Genomic DNA, 17,001 nt, shown 5'->3' on the forward strand with positions numbered 1-17,001 from the left:
GTAGTGTGAAACCGCCCGCCAATATGGATGGAAGATCTAAGAAAAGGTACGAGTCGAAATATTCGGCCGAGAAAGAGGAGAGCGGCGAGAAAAGAATGGACAGACCGCTGTTTGACAAATATTGTGAGACGTGCTCCAAGGCTTTGCTGCTGTTTTCTTTGCTGACATCAACATAAATTTTCCTGGCTGTGGCTCTCCTTGCCCAGCGTGGGCTCGGCACTGGGAAACCAGAGAGGAAATTCTCTGATCCGCGAGGGAGCCGAATCAAAGAGCCGGAGCTCGGAGACCTCTGGCACACTGAACTCGGACGTGACCCCCCCGACAATCCCCCACCTCGCTCACAAACACGCATTCAAACAGTCTCTCACAGAGATCAATTCACGCTTCTGCTACACACTCTGGACCATTGCGCAACAATTTTTGACTTGAATACCAACACTTCCATTCCTTTCTCGGTTAAGTGTGCCTCACTTGGCTTCCATTTTGTGTCAAAAACTGAAACAATTGAATTTTGGTCACACTTCAGTTGGGGTACTACAGGCCACATTGATACTGATCACAATGGTGGAGCTAGAACAAACATCGCAGTCCATTTGATTGGCTGGTTTAGAAAATCATTCCTCAAGTTCTATACACTACACTGTTCTAATATAGACAATTATCATACTTTATATTGTGAACAGTGGCGAGCGGGGACTTTTTGGAGTGGACATGCTGAAGACTCACATTTGCAAATTATAGTTGTAAATGACCATTAACACATATATATTTTGTACACATCAAATACAATTGCAAACATTGATCCACAAAGCAATGAAATGTTCAGTCAATAATCAATGAGCGCTCATTAAAACTCTCCAACAGACACACACATCAACACATGATCAACTTGGCGTGATGATGATGTAATCAGTCACCATATCCTGCCCGAAAATGTCGCGTTGCCAGGAAGTGCGGCTACGCTCCGTGTCCCTTACCAACCTCTCAGTTTGAGCGCAACACCGTCACTTTTTTTCCACCTCAGCTCCTTCTAAAAGGAGGGGTGCGTCCACAATGACCACCACAGGGACTCGGGGGGTTCTTCTTCCACACCATTGCACAATTTGGATGGATGTAGTCTCATCCCAAATGAAGTTGATGGACAAAAAGCCACTAAGAACACAAAAAGTTTGTGTCATACTCTGAGTCCATTTATGATGAGGCACCAGGTGAGGAAGAGGGTGCAGCTGGCCGCTCATGAATAGAGGGACGCTCGTCCCTCTGACCTTTGCATGTCTGTGCAGTGGAGTAGGAGGCTGGGGAGGGGCTTAAGGATGGATAGAGGGGTACGGGGCATGAGAGAATGGACAATGCAACTTTCAGATGCCACCACAAAAACGTCAGAGCGAGAGGAAGGGGGGTGCTCAAGCATGACGCCTTGGTCAATCTCTTTTTATCGCCTTTGGAACATCTTCTGTTTGGAGGATGGGAAGCGTTATAATGACCTTGTAAGTCATTATTCCCAGACAGATTTTAAAACTAGTTTGGAATAATTGTTTGCTTTCACAATTCTTCTTCTTTTTCTTCTTCTTCTTCTTCTTCTTCTTCTTCTTCTTCTTCTTCTTCTTCTTCTTCTTCTTCTTCTTCTTCAGAAGATGAAGAAGAAGAACTTCTGTACTTTCACTGAAAGTACAGAATAAAAAAATAAATTGCTAAAATAATTGCTTGATTTCACCGTTCTTCTTCTTCTTCTTTGAAAGACGAAGAAAAAGAAGAACTTCTGTACTTTTGGTGGAAGTTGCTTTCACCATTCTTCTTCTTCTTCTTCTTCTTCTTCTTCTTCTATGAAGAAAAAAGAAGAACTTGAAGTAAATCCAAGACCTTTCACCTTAACCGGATAATAATAACAGAAAATATCCTTACTAGCAAAAATGCTGAGCTGCCCCACAGTGTCTTTCTCGTCATACTTTGAGAGAGAATATGCCAGAGCAAAAAAATAAATAAATAAAATAAATAAAATAAATAAAATAAATAAAATAAATAAAATAATAATAATAATAATAATAATAATAATAATAATAATAATAAAATCCTATCTCCATGAATGTAGTTCAGCTCTGGTACTTGAGAAAATAGAAAATGTTATAGTTACAATTGCATCCGGCCTACATGTAAATGTTATAGTTACGGTTTGTACCCAGCCTGCAGATGTAATGTGTTATACTACAACAATTTATGTATTGTAAATCCAGTGAAATAGAAACAAATAAATATGTTCATGTTTCAAGTTCATGCACTTTTATAAGTATGATTTAAGTAACCGGTTGTCATTTCTTATGTTGAGGCAGCAAAGGGCGGAAATTGGTACCAAAAAGTAACTGATAAGTTACTTTTTGAGTAACTTAGTTACTTTGAAAATAATGTAATCAGTAAACTAGATTACTTTTTTGAGGAGTAATCAGTAATCACATTACTTTTTCAAGTAATCTGTGACAACACTGATAACAACAAACATGCTTGCTCTTGTTGACTAGCGATTGGTTTCCAGTTCACAGCGTGTTGAGTTTTATGTGTTTACTTTGTGTTGTCACACATTCCAAGAGTAACGACCCCATTTTCAAAATGGAAGAAGCAAGAGTACAGATATTTGAGTTTGAAAAGTAAAAAGTCGCCATAGTGAAAAATACTCAAGTAAAGTGCAGATACCTGAAAAAAACTATTTAGACGAATATTTCATCGTCCTTATGTGCTGTTGGAGGCAGAGCGTGCTTGGCTCCGATTAATTTCTGAACGCAACTGTTTACTTTCATTGTACTTGCACTTGGCTCCGTTTTATGAGGCATTCTGAAATCTGAATAACTGTGCGGCAAATTCAAACAACCAACGTCTGAGTTTCCAAACAGACAATGTTCCAAGAGACAATGAAGCCCTTCAGGGGCTGTTTTGAATTTTGAGGATTAAACATTGAGGTTATTAGGGGTGTTAATAAAAATCGATTCGGCGATATATCGCAATACTACATCGCGCGATTCTCGAATCGATTCAATAAAAAAAAATCGATATTATTTTTATTTTTATTTTTTTATTTTTTAAGAGCTCAGAATTGTTCATTCGGTAGTCTTACCGATTCAACGTCTTATCATCATTGCCTTTTTTTTTTTTTTTTTTGTGTGTGTGTGTGAATCGATTTTTAAACTTCCATTTTTAATGGAAAAATATTCAACAAAACGTCTGACTTCGGGTTAGGATTCACACCTTGAGCATGGAAGAATGTTATATGAACGGAACATTAAGCCTTAATATTTTTATTTTAATGCTGTTCAAACATGAAACAGATTACAACCTCTATAAGACTGAAATTTCAGATAAATAAATAATACATTTTCATATAAATCGTACACTCTACAAGCTTACTGATTAGTATTTTCTAAATTTGAATGGAAAAAAATCGCAACAATCGACTTATAAATTCGTATCGGGATTAATCGGTATCGAATCGAATCGTGACCTGTGAATCGTGATACGAATCGAATCGTCAGGTACTAGGCAATTCACACCCCTAGAGGTTATGCTTCAATCGCTCCACCCATCTCTCACTTCTAATAACATAAATTACATATAATAAAAGTGGAAAAAAAGACTCTGAAGCTCTCATTTATCCATCAATATCATACGCCGTACTCCCGACTGTTCGCCCACTCTGTCTCCATGTGTATCCTTTTTGATCTTCACCTCACTTTATCAGTAAACACTTGTTCTTCCCTCCCATCAAGGAGGCGAGAGCAGGATGACTAGAGGACTCCAAATAATGCAATTAAACACTGACCGCAGGGTTCAGTGCTGCTTATCAATACACCCGGCAGGGGGCCCGAGAAAGGCTCGAACCGGAGCGCCGGCCGGCTACTGGGAGGAGGCGAAGCGTTTTATTAGAGCGCCTCTCAAAAACCCACTTTGCTGGAAATTAGACTGTAGATTCTTGTGCTTAAAGAGGACAAATAATGAAAAGGGAGGAACAGCTAATTGTTAGATTCTGGATTGAATGTTATTCTCAGATGTGACACAAGACTGTATGCTAATTAAACATTAACTGGACTGACATGAAATTGTTTTTCTTGTTTCTTATTTATTTTATTTGTTTAAAGTTGTGATGGGAATCTATAATTATAATATAATAATTTTGTTGCTCTTTAGTGAACTGATTGAAGCTGTATAATGTAAAACATTTCATTTCAAATAACAGCTTCATTATAAGTCGAATGTGACACTAGCTTGTAATAATATGTATAGACTTATACTGTAATTCCGAAACAATTTCCTAGCAACACAACAGATAAATATGCCTAGTGTGGGTTAGAAAAAGTATGTGAACCTTTTGGAACTTTCCTTAAGTTGCATTAAGACTTGCGCAGCTTTGTTGTTTTTGTTTTTGTTTTTTTTTGTTGTTTTTTTGATTGATAGCAATGTGTCCAGGCCCTGAGGTAGCAAAGCAATCCCAAAATCCCAATTGTCACTATAGCGTTTTTTTTTTTTTTTCTGCAAATATTGCATTCTGTGTTTCTTCCAAACAGCTCAACTTTTGTGTTGTCTATCTACAGAATAGTTTGCATGTAATGTAGTGATGTTGTTTAGACACCAGTGGAATTCCTCGGTGGTATTCTGCCATTTCTGTGTAGCCATTCTTGGTTAATGTTTTGCTCATACTGTTGTGACTCTGCTTTGAGTTGGCTCCTTGTGACATTGTCCACTCTTATTTTGTCATATATGGTCATGTATTTGTCCTTTGCGATGTTTCCATTTGCTATGCAGTTGCTATGGTCCTGTATTTGTCATTCTTATTTTGTCCTATCGGCCTTTATTATGTCATATAGAAACATGCATTGACCTAACTGCAGTTTCTGATTGACATTTTTGTCATACAGGTTTCTTCCATGCAAGCTGCCTTCCATGTGTTCTTTATCCAACCCTGTGTTCTGTTGTTACTTTGTATTTTTGTCTCCTGTCAACTTCCATGTCCTTTGGGTCCAAATTCCTCACGTGAGGCAAACAGTGTTAAATTTTCAACCGAGATGTTAGCATATGCTGAGCGAGGCGTGGTTCACATATTGTAAAGCTATTTAAGAAGAAGAAACTCAAAACTGGTGTCTTTCTTTATAGGGTGGGGCAGATCTAACCAGCAGCTCCGATCTTTTCATATTGATTTGACTCCAGCTTGGCTGATTCCTGTCTCCAATTAGCTCTCGGTGAAGTCATTAGCATGTGGGTTCACATATTCATTCCATCCCTGTACTCTGATGTTTACAGTGGATATAAAAGTGTACACATCACTCTTTAAATGTCAGGGTTTTATTAGGGCTGGATTTAAAAAAAAATCAAATAATCAATACTGAATTGATTTTCCTTTTCAAGCGTGATATCGATTCTTACATCCATGAATTGATTATTTTAATATCTCTTTTTCCCATAAATTCATAAGAAAATTGAATTGAACATTTTTTTTGTATCTTACTGCTTTCTGGAAATTTACTGTTTACATTTTAAAAGTATTTTCTTACATTAATGAAAGACCTGACTTATTGCACTTGAAGACAATTCAGAATCTTTTTAATTTTATATTAACAATTATTGAATTAAATTATGAAAATACGCTCCTCCCATCCTTGCTGAGGTCAATTTTTGTGTAACAAGTGATTATAACATGTTACATTTATTAATAAACTAAATCATTTAACCAGTTACTACCTCCGCAAAATTTAATTTGGAAATTAATGTTTGTGGGGATTTAATAATGTCGTTGATATTTAAGAACAATTGATGTTCCATAATTAATCAATTGAATTGAAGTGAATCGTATCATAAAAATCGAATCGAACTTAATGGTTGTGAATCGAAATGAAATTTAGAATCGATGCCCAGCCCTAGGCTTTATAATATGATAAACAAACACTTTAAAAACTTTTTCTAACATTAATGTGAACTTTTTAAAACTACGTAATACTGAAATTAAAAAAAATTCCGAGGGTGGATGTCAGCCATTTGTGTGCAGATTAATTCTGGTCTTTTAGGTAGCCAAGCCAGCTGGTTCTGGTGATGTGAGGATTCAGTGGACAGAGACAATGTTAAACAACTGTTATTACACTGTTATATTGTAACGCAGTGGAAGATCAAGGACTGAAGCAGACTGGGCATAACTAATGAGTTTACATAGCTCCCCGGAACATTCAGTCCAGTACATGGACACACACGACAATGTGAAGCAATCATCTCATAAGCGACTGATCATCTTTAACTCTTTGACCACCAAAAACGTTTAATATGAATAATGAGTAAAACCACAATGTATGCCACCATAAACGGTAAATGAGGTCAACTACCGTTTTTTCTTATCAATGGGCAGTGCAACGTCTAAATGCAGCACTGCCTGGTCAATGGGTTGTAGAATCAAAAACACTCGCTAACTATGGCCAGCAGATGTCAGCATTGTATCTCTTTTCAATGGGCTGCTGGTGTATGAAATTACAATGAGAAATGACGAAATCTGATGAAATAGAACATTCTCAAGGATGACCTGAATGATTAAAGCCTTTGTTATCCATCCATCCACAAGGGTTGTGAGGGTGCCGGAGCCTATCACAGCTGGCTTTGGGCAGTAAGTAGGTGGGGTACACCCTGAACTGGTTGCCAGCCAATCGCAGAGCCTTTGTCATATTAAAGTTTTTTTTTATTTTAATAATGTGGGGCAGTAAAAGAGTTAATACTGCACAGGGAACTTGTTTACAACATGTGATAAGTCTCCACTCAGCACACTTTTATCTGTATAGACTGTAGTAATTTGTGCTCCTGTTTTGGTTAGTGAAGGAGTTCAACAGCAGTAAACTCTTTAGTTGGAGTATGATGGGGAATGTTGAGTGTTAATCCTGTGTTTAACATAACACCTTGTGCCGACTTGCTTGGTTCCGCCTGGTTCCACTCAAAAGGACCACAGGCATGTTTAACACACTGAAGCATATGCTAATTAAAAATCCACACAGCACTGCCCAATCAATATGCTTAATTAATTTGCCTTTACATCACTATTGGATGTAATTGTTTCATATAAATATATGCATGTTGCTTTCTTTTTCTTTTGTGCTCAGAGTACAAAATACAAAGTTTGACTCCTCTGTGTGTCATAATGGATTTCATAATGAATTATTACGTTTGACTTCTTGGAAGCGGTGGCTCATCATCCAGGAGGTGAATGTGAATGATATACATTTCACCTGTGAATAATGTTAATGCAGCTTTGGAGCTAGCCATGCATGTCTGGCTGCTCTGTGCCCTAATTAATTCTCCCTTAGAGTTGGGAACACGGGAATAGCGCTTTCCTCCAGGGCTGGCAATAATCAGAATGCCCCCCCGCTCCCGAATATTCTCGCACTTCAACCCAGGCAGGAACACGGGATTCTTAAATCAGCACTCCAATTTCTTTCAAAAGTGCTAATTTGATCAGATTCAAATATCAGTGGGGGAGAAAGACTTGTTATAGTCCCGTGGACTTTTTCCTACAGAGACTGCAATTTAATTTGGAAGCACAGGTGAGAGTTCACACACATTTTTTCTTAATTTGTCACATTTTAAATACTTTTCTAGGATACTTACATTCACCATGAGTTTTTTTTTTTTTTTTTTTTTTTTTTTTGTATCTGCATGAATAATATTGACTATACTGTATGGTGTTGTGTGATTTTAAGCGGCTTGCTGTATTAAGTTGTGTTGTCTGTTTACCAGTGTTGGGAACGTTACTTTATAAAAGTAGTTATAGTTGCTAATTACTTGGTCAAAAAAGTAAATGAGTTAGCAATTAAATTACTTCATAATAAAAGTAACTTGTTATCAGACAAAGTAACTATTTTCACTACTTAAAAAATGTTTGATATCAAATAATTTGGTTGTTTTTAAATTTTGTATTATTATTATTATTATTATTATTATTATTATTATTATTATTATTATTATTATTATTATTATTATTATTATTATATTTTATTTTATTTTAATACAAGGAATTCAAATTATGTCCAGGCTATAATAGGGTGTTTTCATTTATTTTTGAGAGTATTTATGTCACACAAATGTCTCTCTCCATAATGACAGATAGATATCATACTATTGTCTACCACTGCTAATTACTGCAGCAATCAGAATTAAAAATAAATAAATAAAAAATACTGGATAGGTGTTTTGTGACCACCGTAATATATTTAATTTAACAGACAGAGGTTAAGAGAAATATAATTGTTGGTGCTATTTATTATACTACGAGGCAAGTGTTTCGTGAATCGTGAATGTGTCACTAGGACTTATCTTTTCTTTAGAGTTGTCATGGTGCTTGTGGAGCTGCAAAGTCCCGTAATGGTTCTTGGTGGAACAGAATTGTCAGTAAATCGCTCCTCACGACGGCCATTTTTCGGGCAAATGTCAAACAATGTAATTTTTGTCAAATGAGCCCCAAATTCATTCCAGGTTAGGGACGTCATGTGACTTTTGCTAATAATGCTAACATGTTCAATGTGAAGGAAGACACGTCGTGACACGCTTCCCACGGCACCGACAAAATAAAAGTCACTATGTGTTCCAGCTGTCACGACACCTTTATTGTGACGAGGTGCGACAACAACTGTGCGCAAATGACATATCCATTCCCGTTATTAACTCTTATCATAGACTACATGACACCAAAGGAAACTTCTGACGCTCCTCTGGCCTGGCTCCTCATCTTCCCTCCGCCCTTTCCGTTCTAGTAGGTGTGGGCTGCTCCCACTGCCTCTGATACGGTCCTAGGGGCCAACTTGGGTTGGTGTGACGGAGGGGTCATGAGTGTGAATGATACAAGCAGAAATGTCAAGATGACAAAAGCCACTGACGTACAGTCAAAAGTCTTGGGACACTAGGTCACTCCTTATACTACAGGAAGTAGAAATGGAAAAAGATGTCTGAGGATTACGATGGTCTGCCGTAAATGCTATCGCTGCTTTTGCCCATGCAAGGCATGTTTGCAATCTCATTATGAGTTTTTATATGTGAAGTTCCATGTTTGGAAAAGACACTTCTTGCCTCAAGCCAAGCCAGCCTCACTTTGCTTGAAGCAGCCCTGCAGCATTTCTGCGCTTTTCTAGTTGAATGTGACCCAGCAAAGGCCTCTTATTCACACAACAAATTCACACAACACACACACTTTTTTTTTCTTAAAACAAAACAAGAGGGCTAATTTAAAATTGAGATAACTGACCTAATTGAGAGTCAGTCTCTGCCCTTTATGTTTTTTGAGTCTACACCTTATGAAAACAAAAAGATATCTTGTGAGTGATTAGATATGTAAAGCAAACACACATCAGAAGATAGCTTGGCCTGTGCTCTGACTACATTCAAACTAAATGAAATGAAATTAAAGTTGGAGGGAAGTAAAAATCAGGTGATGAACACCTGTGAAACGAGACCATGATGGATCGTGTTTTCCCTACAAAGTTGCTGAAATGTGTGAAGCAACATCTGTACGTACACGCACACCCCCACAGAATGTAAACACAAACAACAGGCCTGCTGAGCTGAATTTACTCCTATCAGCTGCCTCTGACCACACAGGCCACCCTGACTCTATACGCAACGCTTTCTTCAGGAGGGAAACGTGGGGGATGGGGAGGTGGGAAGGCTGTGTTGGAGTCTGGGGTGGGGTGAGTGGGGGGTGGTTCTCGACCAAATTAAAACCTAATCAATGTGACTCTCTGCCCAGTGATTTATTTATTTATTTTTCCACAACCAATGCCTCCTCTTCCTGATTCTCTCAATTAACACACCCCGCAAACCCACCCCACTGACCCAGCAGGGTCGTTGTGGTAGCCCTGACTTCAACTCAATAATCAGCAAAGAACCACAAGGGGGTAAAGAGCCATGGAAAAATGTTCAGAAATGTTTTTACCTTCCACAAATGATGTATTAAAAAAAAAGGAAGGAAAAAAAATATATATATATATATATATATATATATATATATATATATATATATATATATATATATATATATATACACACTCTTACTTGTACTCTTAAGTGGATGGAATTATTGCAAAATTTCAGAAGAATTTAACCTTCAACCTATTCCAGCGAGTTCATATGAATTTAGCAAAGTACATCAAATTCTGCATTACAAATAATGGAAATCATGCTGATAATATCATTTATCATCATAACAATTGACCGGTTCGAGTCCAGGCTCGGACCTTCCTGGGTGGAGTTTGCATGTTCTCCCCGTGCCCGCGTGGGTCTTCTCCGGGTACTCCGGTCTCCTCCCACATTCCGAAGACATGCATGGCAGGTTAATTGGGCGCTCCGAATTGTCCCTAGGTGTGCTTGTGAGTGTGGATGGTTGTTTGTCTCTGTGTGCCCTGCGATTGGTTGGCAACCAGTCCAGGGTGTCCCCCGCCTACTGCCCAGAGCCAGCTGAGATAGGCGCCAGCAGCCCCCGCGACCCTTGTGAGGAATAAGCGGTCAAGAAAATGGATGGATGGATAATAACAATTGAGTACAATTGTTTTGTTTTGAGAAGTATGTGTTTTTTTTTACCATGTACCCAGACTTTATGGACAACCTGTATAGTAGCATTGAGTAAAATCTTTTGTGAAATATATTTGTGTGTCATTTATATATTATACAATGTTTAATTGTCTTTTGTTTCATGTTTCAGTTTTACTATAAACCATTACTGGCTGTGACAAACAACTTGAAGCAAGCACACTATGACTCTTATTTTAGAAATATAGATTATAGAGAACTGTGCAAGCAAGGCGTTCTTCTTTTCATTTCTTCACAGTAAAAGAAGACAGAGAGAGGGTGAAAACAGGTGTTAAGAAATACTTGAAAACATTTTTAAAATAATAATTTATGTGAGGGGTACTGCTATGTTTTCATAAGGCCTCCCCATATGTGGATATCAGTTGCATGTGGAATGTATCACATACAGTGTGAAGAAAATGGAAGCATCAGTAGTGTTATTTACAGGGCACCAATGAATCTTTTCATCACACTACTAATCTAGGAATTTTTTTTGACACTGTATATCTGTGCAAAATTGAGTGATCATGTTATTGATTCATGTTTTTTCCATACTAATAAAAACAATAACTCCCCCAAAGTAAGAGACACTTGTAGTCACTCCCATACATGTGCCTTTTTTATGATGTGAAAAGTGCAGATGAGATGATCGGGCGGTGAAATAAAAAAAAAAGACAACAATGACAAGCAGATGTGGCAAAGGATAGAATGAGAAGGTGAGGTTACATGGGGCCGGATGCAGGATAATGATGGATCTGCAGGTAACACACACACATGCACGCGCACACGCAAATCCATCGGCAGAAAGCCCAAGAAAGTTTACAGTGTGAGGGCCCCCAGAGGCAGTTTCCTCTGAGTAGCAGCAGGGGGAGCAGCTCCACTGTGGTTCTGAATGGATGGAGGTTCAGCCCACTGGGTCAGTCGTGTGCTTGTGTGTGCATGAGTACAAATGGCCTTATTCATGTATCATGTGTATGTGTGTGTGCTCATGTCTCACAGTCACGTTTCTGTCCCTACTTCAAGAACACTCAATATGGTTAAAACAACCAAATGTTGAAAATGAAAGAGCTGCACCACAAAAAAAATGTATTCCCACAATGTGCTTGTCACAGGTCAAAGGTTACATGCAAAACAGAAAGCTGAATCAGACGCACACACAATGTATGTGTAATGTGGTTGCTCAACATGTGAGTTGACTTATGATTTTTCAAGATACAAGCTATTTGTTTGTTTGTTTGTTTGTTTGTTTGTTTGTTTGTTTTGTGTTGCAAGCTATACCTGTGAGCTTCAGGTTCACCATCGATCAATTAAATTGGGAAACAAAAGGGTAAAAACATTATAAGCAACAATAAAAGCCATTTACTCTTTAACATGAGTGTTTCGGGTTTTGTTATGTTTTGTTTTTGCAGATTGATTTAACTAATTGTTTTGTAGCTTAGTATTGTTGTTTTAGGTTTTTTAAAGATTTAATTTATTTGGAATAAGGACATTTAACATTTAAAAATACGTATTTATGGCTTATTTTAAGATTTATTTTCCTTATTTGTTGCTTAGAATAATTGTATAAAGCTTATTTTAAGATTAATATAGCTCTACACATTTTTCTTATTTCAAGAAAAGTTAGTAATATTATCTTACTGCACTGGCCGATAATTTCACTTGTTTTGAGTAAATTTGCACTATAAACAAGTGTATTTGACCTAATATTAAGGAGAAGTGTTTTTGCAGTGTATTGGATTTTTTTTTTTTTTATGTTTGCTTTTTTACTAAATAAATCCTCTTTCCTGCAACCTCCTTGATGAAGGTCAAAGGCTGTTGGAAGAATTGAGACTGACAGTTTCCATCAATCTTTCCTCTCATTTTTGCCATCATTCTCTTCCCTGCTGCACAGACCGAGTCATTTGCCATCGGCCTTCTGTGTATGCGTGTGCGTGCGCGTGTGCGTGTGTGTCCCTTCGCCACCGACGGGACGTACCACCTTGCCCGCCATCGCTATGCTCCAGCCACGATGACCTTGACTGGGTCCCCCACACCATTAATTCTGACTCTTTCCGTCCATATCCACCTCAAAGCCTCCATCTCTCAAACCTCATCTCCCATGGATCCACTTGTGTCCTTTCCACGTGTGTTTGCGTGCGTGTGAGTGCGCCGGGTCTCCCGCAGCTTGGCGGGTCCGTTGAAGGTGACACCTCACGCCTCGTGCGGCGATAATGAAGGTTTTAACTTCACGAGCCGAGCCTATCGGTTTGCGGCGGCGGCCCTCGACGTGAGTTTCCGCCGTCCATTTCACGTGGAAGATCATCATCATCACCATCGTCATCATAATCGCTTACGCCAGTGTCTGGTTATATCAGGCATGTCTGTTTATCAACTGTCATGGCGCATAAAGAGACAAGATGTCAGTGAATAAACCAAAACATCCCTCCTCAATGCCCCTTCTCCGATCCTCCACTTACCTTTTCCTCCTCCTTTCATTGGCCAAGCCTTCTTTCCATAATAAAAGGAACCTGTGGAACTAATCCTTGCAAATCTCCTGTGCTTTCTTCGCCATACCTCCAGGCTACACAGCACCACTGAAAATCCTACATTTGCATGCCTAAACTGCACTAACTGTGAATAAACCCTTTTAGCTGCTAATGTAATAACATCTCCATTTCATGGGGGGTGCGAGGGGAAGCAAACTCTCCCTCCTCCGTAGTACAATTGGGCCGGCGCATGCATGCATAGAGATGCTTATCAGGCCACATCTAAAGTGAGGGTTAGCCGTGATCTGGAAGTGAAGCCCTGATGACAAGCTGATAAGGCAGCAAATAAAATATAAACACATGCTCGTTAGCGGGCAACAAGCGGCTCGTTTTCATTAATAATGATGCAGAACATAATGCAAAACAACATCATACAGATAAACAACCATGCTTTCAAAACCACCGTCTTGGCATTGCTATAGAGCTCAGTCGATCATAATATACCGCTCGAAAGACTGAACGGTGAGCTAGATCAGGATTACTTTGTTTCAATTGGTAGTCATGAGTGAAGGAACAAATATCACGTGGGGTTCCACAAGGGTCCATTCTTAGACCACTCGTATTTAAAGGTACACTCAGTATTATACAGTGGCATCTAGTGGTGAAATAATAAATCATTCGGAAAAAAAAAACAATTGTTTGTGTTAGTAGTATGTAAAAAGATATGTTGTACCGCATAAACGTACTTTTTTAAAATATAACGGTTAGTCTAGAAATCGCAAATTATCTTACATGTCCGCGCCTCGCCTGCTAGTGTCTGCCATGTTTCGCCGCCATCTTTCTGCTACGGGTGCCGTCAAAGACAAATTTCACCGCTCCATTTCTTAACGCGTTTTTGGAACGCACTTCCGGTTTGTATGGCGACCGCATGTCCACGAAGAAGAAGAGTTTCCGGTCCCCGAAGAGAGCATTATCAAGCATCACACTTACTTTGGGAATTTATTTTATTTCAGCGCGACAAAACAAGAGTTTATATTGTAGCCGCATTTGCCAGATGGAGAGAAATGAGGAACAGACTAGGTTTGGGACGTGCCGGTGCCTTCGACTGCTTTCTACTTGACCGGTAAGTAAGAGTACATTTGTGTTTACGTTTTGAGAGCGAGAGAAAAAGTATACTCCGTACTAATTAATACGATGTTCGTACCTTTGTTTTACGATCACTGTATCTGTTGATTAGCAACTCCGCACCACTCGAACGATTTCGTTATGTAGCTACTTGCTTTGAAAAAAAAAAAAAGATTCCCGCTGGCACGTTATATTTAGAGTAAATGCGCAAGTTATTGTGTAATGTAATGTAACTGTGATTTCGGAGGTATATTTGCCCATAACTTCAATAGAGAATCTAAAGCATACTGTATTAGTGGAGGAGTTGAAAATTATTTTCGTTGTGGTTGGTGAAAATAGGGTTCTCGAAATTAATTTTCGGCAGGGAATAACTTTCTGGACTTAAATGCTGGCTGTACCGTAAGCACTGCTAGAGTCTGAACTCTCTCACTCAAGTGTGTACTGGTCCATTGTGTAATTGGGTGCACAAGAATTTACAGGCTGCCACGTTTTCCACGGAAATTCGACAAGCAAGCAGCCTTTGCATATTCTATGCAGTATGCAGTCAAGTTACTTTTATCTAGCTAATACAATGTTTTGGGCCCAAAAACTAAAGATCTTACCTCTATTTTGGGGGCTTTGTTGGAAAGTTGGTGACATATAGTAGTATCATCAATTATTCTATTTTATTTTATAATTGTGTTTTTGTTTGTGTCACACTAGATCAACAGCCAAACTTGAGGGGTTCCAGAACCATATTCTGATGTATACAAGCATTCATGCACCGTTTAAATACATCACCGACCTGCAAGAAAAAAAAATATCAAGGGGAGAGTCAGCAGCCATATTGGAATGCCCCGAATGAGGACACTTGAATGGAGGACCCCAGAAGGCTTCGGTGTTGTACCACCAGTATCTCCACCTACCATATCTGAGCTGCAACAAACTGAAGTCAGCCGACGTCTTGGTATGTCATTTACATATGGACGGTATTACACACTACATGAACTTTTTGTGTGAAGCAATACGGAATGGTCACATGTACAAGCACCACTTGTTTTACACAGGACCTGCTGACCAGGTGTCTGAAGCCATGGAGTGACTCCTCCCTCACTTTCCTCAGCAAGCCTTTGAAGAATATGATATCATCGTTGGTGGGAACATGCCCTCACTCCATAACATGTACTTGTGCAGTCAAGGAGCATGTCAAACTTAATAAAACCAGCAAACATTGAAGTGACTTCATTTTTACTGCAGTCTGTTCACACAATCAATGGACAAGCCTTCCTTAATTTTGCCCCAATAACATCATAGAGTAGGCGAAAAGTAGTGTTACAGATCATACTGTGTTCGGGAGAGTTTGAGGAATGTTGCAATGTTAATGGGGGGCAATGTCAGCACACACACACACACACACACACAAAAAAAACCATCATGGTATTGAGTTAATCAGATATTTTAGCTGTGTACAACACATACCTGCTCTGTAACACTACTTTTGGCCCAAACCTGTATGTCTATTTTCCATATTTTGAAATGCACAGCGTATTGGTAAAATTCTGGAACAACTGCAATTCATGTAGCTCATTATATTCTAACAGCATTTTTTTTTTTTTTAGTTAATATGTTCATTTCATGTAGACTTTTATTTTACTTTATTTTATTCATTCATTTTCATGTACTGTACCTTACATTCATTGGCCAATGAAGAATTCCTTGTCATTGCAAGCATTTATAATAATTCTCCAGGCTTTTGATGTTTTACATTTCTGGTCATGTAAAATAGTGTTAGGTTAGGTGTCGAATGAACACTGCATGTTGACGCCAAAGGAAATAGTATTTTTTTAGTTATTCAAAATGTACAAATTAACACACAACAACAATATACAAGTTATACAAACTACAACAACAAGTGTCAGACATGGACTAATTATATGCCAGGTAAAAAACCTTTGTATTGTCCTCAAGGATCTGGGAAAGTGTCACTTATTTGCTACAAGTCCACCAAGGTGCTGCAGTCTGGGATCCAGGTACAGGAAATCATGGTGGTGCTGATGTGGGATCCAGGTACAGGAAATCATGGTGGTGCTGATGTGTCTAAAAGTATTTCTTGGTGTCAGTCTATCAGCTGGACTTGGATATCTTCATGTTCCTCCATGGTCATTTCCTGTACGAGTCTCTGCAAGAAGGTAACAATTGTATGTCAGATGAGGTACCAAACAATGAACTGAAAGTCACTGAGCCAATGAAGTACATTATTACATGAGCAAGACTATTTGTGAAAGCCATGTAAATTCCTGCACATCGAAGTACAAGGAAGCTGTTGTATCTTCAATCAAAACTAATTAAGTTGCTTAGTGATATTTATTAGGTAAAATTGTTCAACATGGTGACAAATCGATATCTGAGTAAAGGGTTTCAAATGTTTTTGTAAGCAGCACTTTTCTGAGTGGTTAGTAGCAACAAGACACGGGGGGAATTACGAGTCTGAGTTGCAGATGTGTCGTTCAGTTAACACCATTATTTTTGCACGATATACTAAACATATCAGCAAACGATGTAATCTAAATACCACATATTCCAAGCAAAGGTATGTTTTGAGCCATTCACATGCATGCTCGAATGGAATTATTTTTCCATGATGACATAATTGTACGTTACGAGGCACCGCGTTCTCTTCCTCGTCGTCTCTCTCGCCCCCTTTGAGATGGTCCACATGTCTATAAAACGTATAACATAACTGTGTGTTCTCTGTTGCATGGTTTAGTTGCACTAACAAATATGAACATAGATAGCCATTATCATTAGCTGACGTACAGTATTTCCAAACAATGCCGACAAAAATATTAATTCTGAAATTAAATGA

General features: G+C 38.6%; 1 long non-coding RNA gene across 1 annotated transcript; it reads left to right on the forward strand.

The window, feature by feature from the left end:
• Nucleotides 1–13,856: 13,856 nt before the first annotated feature.
• Nucleotides 13,857–16,262, forward strand: LOC144030493 (uncharacterized). Its single transcript, XR_013287270.1, has 3 exons — nucleotides 13,857–14,154; nucleotides 14,859–15,102; nucleotides 15,203–16,262. It is a non-coding gene; the product is annotated as an uncharacterized LOC144030493 (long non-coding RNA).
• Nucleotides 16,263–17,001: the final 739 nt, after the last annotated feature.

The sequence above is a fragment of the Festucalex cinctus genome, chromosome 11 (genome assembly GCF_051991245.1).
Source record: "Festucalex cinctus isolate MCC-2025b chromosome 11, RoL_Fcin_1.0, whole genome shotgun sequence".
NCBI classification, from domain to species: Eukaryota; Metazoa; Chordata; class Actinopteri; order Syngnathiformes; family Syngnathidae; genus Festucalex; species Festucalex cinctus.